Source organism: Lissotriton helveticus, chromosome 2_1 (genome assembly GCF_964261635.1).
Source record: "Lissotriton helveticus chromosome 2_1, aLisHel1.1, whole genome shotgun sequence".
Lineage (NCBI taxonomy): Eukaryota > Metazoa > Chordata > Amphibia > Caudata > Salamandridae > Lissotriton > Lissotriton helveticus.
Window position 1 is genome coordinate 735,874,724 of NC_136059.1, and position 12,012 is coordinate 735,886,735.

Below are 12,012 nucleotides of genomic sequence, written 5' to 3' on the forward strand. Positions count from 1 at the left end.
GGCGCTGCCACCTGTGGGGCACCTCCGGTGGCTCCTCCGGTGGCTCCTCCGGTGGCTCCTCCTTGGTCTTGAGACATGCCTGAGTGGGCAAAGCCTTAATTACAGTCCTGGTGTTGATTAGGCTTGCCTTGTGCTTGTTGGTACTGTGGTCGTGTGTGCAGTTGAACTGCCTTGTGCTTGTTTTGTGGGCAAAGCCTTAATTACAGTCCTGGTGTTGATTAGGCTTGCCTTGTGCTTGTTGGTACAGTGGCCGTGTGTGCAGTTGAACTGCCTTGTGCTTGTTTTACTTTGAGTTGTTATTTTTTTTTTTGTCTCTCTCCTCGTGTGGCTCGGCGTCCCTTTGGACTGCAGCGTGCACGCTCCGTCGGTGCCTCTCCTCCGGCGCCTAGCGTTGCTGGGCCTGCGTGCTGCCTCGCTTCCGCTCGCGTGTTCACGCGATGCCGGCTTGAAGCCTGTGTCGGCCTCACTCGTCTGCGCATGCGCGCACTTTCCAGTCGGCCGGTCGGGCCTTCCTCCAGCGCTCTCTCGCTCTGCTTCAGAGCGTTGCCGGTGCCGGTCCCCACGCAGCTCCTGGCATATGCTGCTTACCGGTAGGCGATTTCTTTCTTTCTTCGTCGCTGGGTCCCTCGTGTTGGTGCTGGGCCGGCAGTCTAGGCCGCTTCAGGGTTCGGCGTCTTCGGCGCCTCCGTCTTCTTTCGTGGGATTTGAGTGGATCCCACCCTCGTCGCCAGTGTGGGGGCTGACACCCCGTGTGCTTAGGGGGGGGGTCAGAACATACATGCGTGGCACTCACACACAGAGGGGACACGCAGACACTATGCTGGTCTGGACGGAAAGTGCCGAGCCACTTCCGCCCGTTTATTTTATATCTCTCTGGCCACGCCTGGCCAGAGAGTGCAACAATGTGTGCTGGTGCTTCCGGGGCTCAGGAGAGACCCTCGGAGCACTAGAGCGCTACACATAAGTCATAACTCATTTTCGGAATTTCAGTAACTTATATTGCACAACATGTCACCAAGCTAAAACTTACAACAACAACAAAAAAGTATTAATCAACTACATGAAACATATTGCGTTTACCAATGCTTGTTTAGGCATGGGCAGAACAGTGCTTGTTTAGGCATGAGGAGATTAAGCGATTGGTCCAGAATCGCAGGATGTTGAGCAAACGCTGAGACTCAGACCTGGCTCCAGGTTCCAAAGTCCGTCGGCAGCTCTGGCCGCAACGTCACGGCCTCTCCCATATCAGTAACTTATCAATTAGTACATGTGAAAAATATGACTTGCAATTTAAAAAAAATGACTTTAACGCGGTGTCATTTACACCACAGCACTGCATTGTTCTCCGATAGAACCTTTCGTCTGCACGTTGTCGACTGTGATCTAGTCTTTCCTCTATGTCTATAGACATGGTTGCTAAGCGCTGAATGTCAGTCCTTTTTGCGTGAACAGCGCGCGGAGTAGTCCTTCCTTTGTGGCCATGGACGTGCTGCAGCGACAGGGAACGGGCGGCCGGTGCCTCAGGTGAAACTCCTCCGTAATCAATGGAGGATGAGCCAGAGAGGATCCGTGACCAGGTACAGCTGCTTCACCACCTCCCTTGGCCTGGGGCTAGAGCTGCTCCCGGGTGTGTTCCCGTGGAAGATAACGTAATAATGCCAGGGCCTGCAGGAAGAACCCGCATTGAGCATTAGCTTCGGCAGGGTACTACACTGCGCCTCACAGATTACTTTCTGTGCGCCACATGTGGCTGCAGGTTGAGCACTGATGCTGCGCCCCGCATCTGGCGAGTGCTCCCTTCCTACTTTGACTTCCGCACCCTTGTCTTTCTGTGCATCCTAATATAGGAGGAGAGAGTTTGGTACTTGACAGCTATAGGTGCCGCGGTGCATCCTTTCACTGCCTGACTGAGAAGATAAATAATAACTGCTGTACATTCTGAAGTACATCAATGCACATGTCTTTGATCGCCCTCTCCCCGCGCAATGCGGCTCCCTCCTTTTGTAAACTTTCCTCCCTTTCCGCCCTGTCGCGTCTAGCGCCTGTAGTTCTTTAACTGTGAACGACGTTCCAGCTTCCCTTTGCGGAACTAGTGGTACTCACGAGTTTCCGCCGTTCAAGTGTTAAATATGAAAATGCATAATTCAAAGAACCAACGAATCCTTTTCTTTTGTAGTGTTTATTTCCCTATGATTTATTTTTTACTACGAAACATGACCCATACTACATTTTACCACAACATGCGCCTTATATAGCGTAAAAAACTAGCTTAAACTAAAGAGAAATTTCAATAAACAAACACTCACTAAGACCCCAAATAAAGCTAATGTAAAAAATCTAAAGAATAGCCCAGACGAGGGATTGAGTAGTGGAAAAGGTGCATTTTATGACAAAGTTACAGTAAAGTTTAATTTAATTTCAAAGTGTTTTTATTGAGTTTTAACATATAAAAAACAGGCAATGTATTGCAATAGACATTTAGCAGGCAAAAATTGCGAGCGAGACAGACATGCATGTCTTCTCTAGTAGACATCAGAAAAGCAAGGGGATCATGCCCAGTTGGAAAGGCTGTGCCTGGAGATCGGGAAAGGTCCCCAATCAGAGCGTTAAATGAACAAGACGATACAAAGAACCCGCCCCACCCCCCAACTCCCATGGAAACACGTTTGGAAAACAACGATTGTTTACCTACACGGGTATATCATTTTTTTTATCTTTCTGCCGAATGATATTGCTAAATAAGGAAGGTGAAGTGGGCTTAGATTATATAGCCAACAGTTGAAATGTATACAAGATCATGTTGCTTGAATATGAAATACCTTGAACAGAGGCGTTTGGCAAAACCGGAACAGTTGGTTTAATTAAACATATCTACCAGGAGAACAGTTAGAGGCACAGGGTCTGAGGACTGTCTCAATTTACAATCGATCTGTGGCTTTCTTATATACAGTTCATTATAGGTAAATCTGGTGTTCCATTTATGGTGAGGAATGTAGTTCAGGGCTTGACAAATCCACTCGACCGCTCGCATTTGCGAGGTAAATTTTATGAGATCTAGCTATTTTTAGGTCCTACTCGCCCATTCTGGAGAGTAGGAAAACATACTAACTTTTGTCCTCCGTCTTGGAAAACGGAGCAAATGTGACAAGATAACAAGATTTAAAGGCATTTTTATTGTCCACAAAGCAAATGAGCAATAAAGATGCCTTTAAATCTTGTTATCTTGTCACATTTGCTCCGCTTTCACAGACAGAGGTCAAGTAGGTTACTGTTAGGTCGAGGAGTTTTTTTTACGTACTAGACCTGCAGGACCAGTACCATTTATCAGATTTTTCGAGCCCTGTAGTTGCTGCGATTGGAGTCATAAATGAATTGTCTAATGGATAATACAGGAGGGCCTCGATCTTGCGTGGACACAATGCGGCCCGTGAGTGATGTGTCCAGATATCCAGCATGGGGAATGCATGATCGCTGTGTTCTGATTGGCTATATGTTCCTCACTCATGTGGCATCTGACTTTATGGTGTTTTATGAGCGCGGGTACTCCCTCCGGCCATATGTGCTTTATTGGGGCCAATCTCTCTTGACCATTTTAGTGTTGCTACGCCTATCGATGGGATAGATCTGAGGGTCCTCTCTCCAATACCAATTTACAAAAATAGGAAATAATGTTATCTTTAAAATGACACCCAAACGAAAAAAATCCAATGTAGGGAACTGGAGATGTGAATTTTTAAAGCTTTAGCAGTATATAGCACATAGACACTTATAGTGCCTATTGGGACATCAAGTTGCGCTAGACTGAGACAAAGTCAAAGTTTCAGGCCAACCGTGATGGAGACTTGTGCGGCAACCCCTCGTGGTAGGTCTTGGTAAAAGTTTTTACCCTCTGACTTAGAAACTTTTATGGAACTTTTCTTTCCCGGGTCCCATGAAGTTCTCAGCCAGTCCTGATTCGATGAGGGTTCACCGGCTGCTCTTGCGACGAGCTCCCCATCAAATTTATGGAAGTCAGACCTCCAGAGCTTTCCAGCAGGATGCACCAGAGTTCCAGGCAGGCTCATGGTTGAAGGTGGGCGGCTTGGCTCACACGGTTGATCCTGGTTACCTTTTCTACGTATGGACTTTAAAACCTTTACAGAGTTTTTTCTCCTGTGGTCCCTCGATGCTCTTCACCAGGCCGGATTCAGTGAGGGTTTGCCGGCTTGGGTTCGGACCAACTCCCGGTCAAACTCTGGAAGTCAGACATCTGGAGCTTTGCAGCCGGACGAACCTGGAGGGCAGGCCGGCTCATGGTTGAGGGTTGCCGGCTTGGGTGGCCAAGTCGAGTCAGCAGTACCTATGGAGCATTTTTTTCAAAGGTGCTCCAAAGTTCTGGAACTTCTACCTGAAATTCCTTTGAGGGGCCCACAGTGTCCAAAACTTACTCCAAGGACCTGAAAGTTCTAGGATGGTCCTTGAAAGTTTGGGACTTCATTTCCCACAATCCACCTGGGACAAAACCCTTACAAATCATCTAATAGTACTCCAGGCTGGGGATTATTAGTGGTGATGGTCCTGTTAACCTGTAGCTTGTAGGGAGTCCACTATTTAGTCACATTGAAGCAGGTTTGAACCAAGGCTGTAGTTCCAGATGGTGCAGCAGCCACAGTCAGTCAGAGTGCAGGGCCTGGTTCGTGCAAATCAAACTTCTCAGCATGGACCCTTCTTCTTCCTATAGTTTCAACCAGGAGATCTGAGAGGCACTGCCCCTCTCAGATACTTATTCAGTGTTGTCTGGGGTCACACAGGAGGGCACTCCTGCCCATTGATGTACAGGGCATCACCCCAGAGCATGAACATTTCCTCCAAAGTGTGGCACAATGGTCACCCAGAAAGCACTATTTATCTAAAATTCATTATGGCTGAAGTTTCAGCAGAGAGGCAAGAGCTGGCTAAACAACCTCCAGGATGGCTCATCTCCATAGACTCCCTCCCCCTGGCATCTGCACCTTCCTTCCTTAAGCCTGCCATCTGGCTGGTTCAGAGGGTAGGGGCGTAAACAAAACTGGTTTCTTCTGCCTGTCTCCACCTTCTTTTGAAGATCATGATTACAACCCCTCCCCTTTGCTCTGATATTCTTATGCCATTAAAGATAATGCAGCAACCCAGTAAACCTCAGAACCTGGGCAATTACAATAAACAAAAAAAGGTGGTTCTGTCGGTTAGTACAACTGATTTGCAATGGGTATTAGATACCGTGGAAAAATATGCCTTAATCATATATCCAAGTGACACATCAAGGAAAACAAATTCTTTAAGATAAGGAATTGCATTTCTTTACTTTATATTCAAATATAAGCAAATCATTATTATAGATGGCTGTCTGTGACATGAAACAGATGCGGCGAAAAAACAAAATGACAGTGATGTATAGTTAGTGACTGATAGTGATATGTGACATAGTGTTGTGCAAAAGTGACACAAATAACAGTTCTAAAGCATAATTAAAAAAAATTTGCAAGTCCAAGATTCAAAGCTTAAATCCCAACGGTAGTTATAATTTCCTATTCAAGTCAGGGAAATTACGAGGACTAATTAAGACAATAACGTTGACGTTTCGGCCCTATTCTGTTGTGCTGCTAATTCGTCATCAGAGCCGGGTCTTCATCAGGACAGGGGGAAAAGGAACTTAACAGCCAACAATTTGGGCTCCTTATACAAATATCCATCCAGCCGACACCTCTGACTCACATCAGTTGGTTGTGGTCCGGTTGAAAACTGGGTGTTTGTCTTCATCAGCCGGTGGAAGTAATAAGTTGTCACACTTATCGATCAATTTAAGAGATTCACTCGGGACGTCTTCATCCGTCCATAGTTGGCTCAGTGCGCATTACTGACAGCCGTCTAGGATAATGATTTGCTTATATATGAATATAAAGTAAAGAAATTCAATTCCTTATCTTAAATAATTTGTTTTCCTTGGTGACTTACTTGGATATGTGACTAAGGCATATTTTTTGCACTGTATCTAATACCCATTGGAAATCAGTTGTACTGCCCAACAGAACCACCTTTTTTGTTTACTGGCATTCCTATGCAGGAAAAGCCTCCCCTCTCAGATTGGCTCTTTTACCCCAGGGTCTACTTATCATCTCATCAAAGCAGCTTGGCTAATCCACTTAACTCTGACCAATTGGGGCAGATCACTGGAAGACTACATTTTGGCTTACAGACAAGAACGTTTTATAACTTCTTGTCTGTACATTTTAGAATAAATTCAACAATAGCATATTGTTGGATTTATCAATACCAGTCCTTGAATATTTCTCGGTGTTTCCTGGCGGAAATTAATAATTAATACTTATTTACCATGTTAACCTGTGTGGCTGGGGATCTGCAATGGGGAAAAATGAACCGGGCAATTTCTCCAACACTAGAATTTAAAAAACATATTTTATAAGGACCCTGCCTATATCTACAGGACCCCCTACCCCTGGAACACCTAGGGGAGATTTTACGGGTTCTGAATATGTCAAAATATTGCATATCCTCACTCCACAGTGCTCCAAGCAGAAAAGTCAATTTTGGGAAACACTTTACGACAATGGCAGAAGATGGTCCATAGTTCTAGTAATGCCTGTCGCTTATCTCTCTTTTGACCTGTATGTATAGTTTTTATGTGTGTTTTAGTTTGTTCTATTATGTTAGTGTCAAATGTTTACTCCTTAGGCCAGGGAAATGTGTGCGTGCCATTTTTAGCAAAATTATTACGTTTCTTTACCTTTGTGGGGATCCGGGTTACCATGTATTTTAATGGGGAATCCATGATAACTCTAGTGGTTTTGTTGACAAAATACAACATAATTCTTTAGGGTAATTTTGTTTGTTACAAACCGTGGGAGAAAACGTCTGTGGTGCACACTTCCAATTGTACCTACTGCGAGCTCAGCTCTATTCGCAAATGTATCAAACAATTCAACTTGAACGATGCAAATATATATAGTGTTTGTAGGTTTTCCAAGAACCCAAGGTGCCAACAACTGAGCTACCCCACTTGTGTGGCTGGGCCTAGTGGCCACGAGAGGCACACATCAAACGAGGGTCAATAGCAGTCCCACGGAGCGACTTTCATTGACCCAGATTTGATTTGTGCCTGTTGAGGGCACTAGGCCCAGCCACTCAAGTGGGGTAGCGTTTTTATCAGGACAAGTGGGGAAACTCTGAGTGGTTGGTATTTGTGGATCTCTGCAGATTCCCAAAATATATGTCCGAGACTTATAAGGAAAATAGGCAACTTTAGGGAAAGTTTGAGGTTAGCAGGGCATTGTGGTAAGAAAACCTTCTGAGATCCACGCAAGGCACACAACCCTGGACTCCACTGGCGGTCTACTTTTTGAAAATGTGCGGGTTTGATACGTTTTCCAAGGTACCGCTAAGCTAGGGCCCAAACTCCACATCTACTCACATTGCAAAAAAGGGTCAATTTTCAGTGGAAAAATGGGATGTGCCATATTGTGTTTAAGGGCCTGTTTCAGGCACTGGGTCTACCCGCACAAGTGAGATGCAGTTTTTAGCATGAACCTTGGGGGAATTGTCAGTGGTAGGACATTTGTTGCTCCCTACATATTGCAGAACTTTCCATCATAGAAATGTGAAGAAAATGTGTTGCTTTAGTCAAAGTTTGAGGTTTGCAAGTGCTTCTAGGTAAGAAAACCTAGCAAGAGCTACACAAGTCAACCCACTCTTGATTTTTCTGGGTGTATACTTATCAAAAATGTGCAGGTTTGCTAGTTTACCCTGGGTGCCTGCTGAGATATGGACCAAAATTCATAGATACCCACATAGCAAACATTTATTTTTCATTTTCAGTGGAAAAATGTGATGTGTCCATGTTGTGTTTTGAGGTATTTCCGGTCACTGGTACTAGACCTACCCACACAAGTGAGGTACCTTTTTTATTGGGAGACATTGGGGATGGAGGGGGAAGTGCCGGGTGTTAGGGAATTTGTGATCTCCATAAGTTTATGCCATATAAATGCAAGGCAAATGGGTGATTTTGGTTCAAAGTTTGAGATTTGTAGGGTGTTAGGCCTGGCACTTCTTGCCGTGATTACCCCTGACTTTTTGCATCTACCTCCTCATTTTTTGGTACCATGATGGATATAGTGTTGCCAGCGTAGATGTTGTGGACACTTTGCCACTGTTAAACAGTGTCAAAGTGAAAGTGCTCCCTGTGTACAGTGTAATGGTAATTGGTTGCCCATAATTGGTATGTTTTATTACTAGTGAAGTCCCTTGTAAAATGCACTATGTGTGCCAGTGCTAGTGAAGCAAATGCTACTAGTGGGCCTGCAGCACTATGTGCGCCATTCCCACAAGTAGCCTTGAAAAGGGAACTCGGGCCTGCCCTTGCAGGGCCTGTGCACAGTTTGTGAAACTGCCATGTTGTTCTGTCAAGTGCACTTACTTGCCAGAACTTACCCTTCCCTTTCTGTGCACCTAAGACACCCCTATGGTAGGTCTAGGGTCCCCACTGGACAGGGTGTAGTGCATGTGAAAGGTAGGGCATCTACTAAGGTGTGTATCATGTCCTGACAGTGAAATAATCTCCATTTAGTTTTTCACTGTTGAAAGGCCATCTTGCACATTGGATAAAATGGGAAGGCTGTGTAATATATTTTCCAGCCTATCTTCCCAAAGGCTTAAGATGGAAAGGTGAAGTTTAGCATGCCTGAACTCACCCTGCAATAACACATCTTTTTATGAAGATGGTTTTTGCATTATGTATTTGTAAGCCAATCTTTCAGAAATTGCTGGGTTTTTGTGCTCTAAACATTTCTGTGTGTCTCTACCTGATTGTGGATTGACTGGCTGGATTTGAAAGCGGTAGGATCTGGGGAATGCCTTGACCCCGGGAAGGAGGTGAGACAGCACATACTGACCTGCATCGGGTGTGTGAGGGGAGGAGAAGCCGCTAGAGGTGAAGAGGCCTAGGCTGGTGCTATAAAACAATTGTCCCATCTCCTGCTGAGTGATTGAGAATCCAAACCCTCCACTAATCAAAGGAAGAAGGTGTCGCTGGTAGAGAGGCACCCAGAACTGGTTTGAGCATGGGTCAGTGCCCCTTGTAACACAAAGACTTCAAAGCCATTGAGGGGTATAACTAAGCGAGCTGAAGCCCCTGAACATTGGAGAATGGCTTGATCAAGTGTGAACAAGACTTGAACTACTTCGTAATCAAGAGGACCTTTGCCAAGGAAGAAACAGCTGAAGAGACTGATGGATAGGACTGGTCTTGCTGTGTGATCTGGGCCTGGCCTGCAGTTTGCTGTTTTAACCAAGGAAAGGCTAAAGGTATTTTGCTGTGTCCCCCTGCTTGAAGGACTTTGCTGTGTCCTGAAGTAACTGTCCCCAAGGGCCTGAGGTGAGCTGGCTCCCTGTTCGGAAACACAGGAACACACAAGTTTCCAGAGAAGACTCTCAGATACACTGTGTGCTTGTGCTCTGTCTAGCCTGAGACCTTCATAAGTTGTGCCCTGTGATCTTGGGCACAGAGAGTTCCAAACGAGACTCGGCGACGCAGTGTGTGTGTGCTTGGTGCAGCCTGAGTCCTACGAGAGGATCGTCCTGTGAACGTTTGCACCGGGAAGCCAAGTAAGTCTCAGCGATGCAGTGTGCGTGTGCTTGATGCAGCCTGAGACTTTCGTGTGGATTGACCTGTGATGGTGTACACCAGAAGGGCAAGTGTGTCTCCGAGACGCTGTGTGTGTGTGTGTGTGTATGTGTGTGCTGTTTGCAGCCTGAGACCCTCGCCAGAGGTGCCCTGTGATCGCGGGCACCCGAAGATCAAGCGGGTCTCGAGCAACGCTGTGTGCATGTGCTTTCTACAGTCTGAGACTTTAGCTCAATAGTAATAGGCCAAGGGGAGCTTTACCCCAACGCATATATTGGTTTAGGATTGTATGGTTGCATCTTATATCTTTTTAGGTCTCGGCTAACGTAGGCTGCGCACTTTCGCAGTCTCGCTGGCAAGATTTTATGTTTTCGAGTACCTTTCACTAGCGGGGTTTAAGCCCGCCCCTCTTTTCCATTGGCTGGCGTCACCGTTCATGCTAAACGGGGGCCAGCCATTGGAAAGAGCTTACAGTGACGTACTCTTTTCTCTTTTAGAGCCGTCCCATTCGGACTGGCTGCCCCGACTAACTGCTGGTCTAAAATGTTTCTTTTCTTCTTTATGGGGCGAAACAGATGACCCCATAAAGCAGATAATAAACCTTTTACGCCAGCAGGAAGTCCGTCCAAGCCAGTCCAAGTGGGACGGCTCTAAAAGAGAAATTTCTTTCATTTTAGTATAATCGCGGCACCCCGCTTTACTTTTAAAATGTTATAAGTAAACACAACATGTACACAACAAATGTACTTTTGCACGTGAGATGATGTTTAATCTTCCATTTCTTGCCTCCAAACATTTCGATTTCTTTAGTTGGTGACGCTATTCTGCAGACCTTGTATTGTTTGCAAGGCCAAAATCCTTGGCGGTGCAACCAGGTGATGTTTGGGATGTTTTTGAAATGGCTGTGAACCAATTGATCGCCCACGTTTTTTGCTCGACGATATGTGACATTTGGATGCTCCCCGATGATTTTGGCCAACGTCTGATCTGAACGTAGTATACCCCAATATTTTTTGATTGCCCTTGTTACTAGTCCTCTCTCTGCACTGTAAGATGTGATTAGTCTGATGTTTCTCTTCTGTTTTTGTTGTTTTAATTCCATGTAGAATTTGATTTCTGTCTTTCTTGATCACTCTTTTAAGACATTTTGCCACAGTCATGGGTCGATATTTTCTTTTGATGAATCTGTTCGAGGCCTGTATGCTATGCTTCTGGAATTCCGATTGTTTTGAACAATTTCTTTTTAGACGAAGAAATTCCCCATACGGGATATTTTGCTTTAGTTTTTCTTCGTGAAAACTTTGTCCATGTAGAATGGAATTGGTGGCGGTTTTCTTTCGATGTAATGTAGTTTCCAGATGATTGTTTTCGATGTAGATCTCTGTGTCCAGGAATACTACTCTTTCACTACTTATTTCGTAGGTGAACTTGAGGTTTGTTGGGGTGTTGTTCAGCCTTTCAAAGTATTGTTCAAAGTCTGTTTGTTCACCGTCCCAGATTATAAAGAGATCATCTATGAATCTCAGCCATAGGATCGTCTTCTTTTTCCATGCATAATGTTCCGATTTCCAGGCTTCATTCTGTTCATACCAGCCCATTGTGAGATTGGCATAATTGGGTGAAAAGGAGAAACCCATAGCACATCCGCATATCTGTTGGTAGATTTTTTTGTTGAACAAGAAGTTGTTGTTATGTAAACACAGGTGGATCATTTGATTCAACATTTCATTATGTTCTCTGTATCTTATGTTTCTTTTCCCCAAATAATATTTACATGCATTTATGCTAATGTGGTGTTCAATGTTAGTGTACAGTGATGTCACGTCCATAGTGATGAGTTTGAAAGTGGATTTCCAGATAATCTTTTCTAATTGTTTTAGGAGATCTGTGGTGTCTTTTATGAACGATGGTAGTTCTCTTACTAGGGGTGCTAAGAAGAGGTCGATGTAGTTTGAAATCCCTTCTAGTAGAGAATTGTTGGCTGACACAATTGGCCTTCCCGGCGGTTTTTGACTGTCTTTGTGAACCTTTGGTAGGCAATAAAAAGTGGGGAATGTTGGAAATTTGTTTGTCATATATTTTTGTTCATCCTCACTTATTAAGCCAGTTGCTGTCCACTTGTTGAGCAGTTGCATGATTTTTTCTTGCAGTTCTGTTGTAGGATCTTGTTTCAGGAGTTTGTAACAGTTTGTATCCAATAATTGACGTTGGGCTTCGTCTATGTAGTCTGTTTTGTTGATAAGGACGATGTTCCCGCCCTTATCTGCCGGTTTTATCTCAATTTTCTTGTCTTCTGGAAGATTCTTTATAATTGTTTTTTCCTTCTGAGTCAAGTTATTTTTGGTTTGGTTTGGTTG

General features: G+C 44.7%; 1 protein-coding gene across 5 annotated transcripts in view; it reads left to right on the top strand.

The window, feature by feature from the left end:
- Positions 1–1,437: 1,437 nt before the first annotated feature.
- Positions 1,438–12,012, top strand: part of PPIP5K2 (diphosphoinositol pentakisphosphate kinase 2) — a 1,596,028-nt gene continuing 1,585,453 nt past the window's right edge. For 3 of the 5 annotated variants that reach the window (XM_078675449.1, XM_078675450.1, XM_078675452.1), the window contains exon 1: positions 1,450–1,577. The gene's annotated coding sequence lies outside the window, so the exon portion shown is untranslated. Of the gene's footprint in view, positions 1,578–12,012 lie in introns of all 5 variants that reach the window. The other 2 variants (XM_078675453.1, XM_078675448.1) reach the window with 1 other exon arrangement.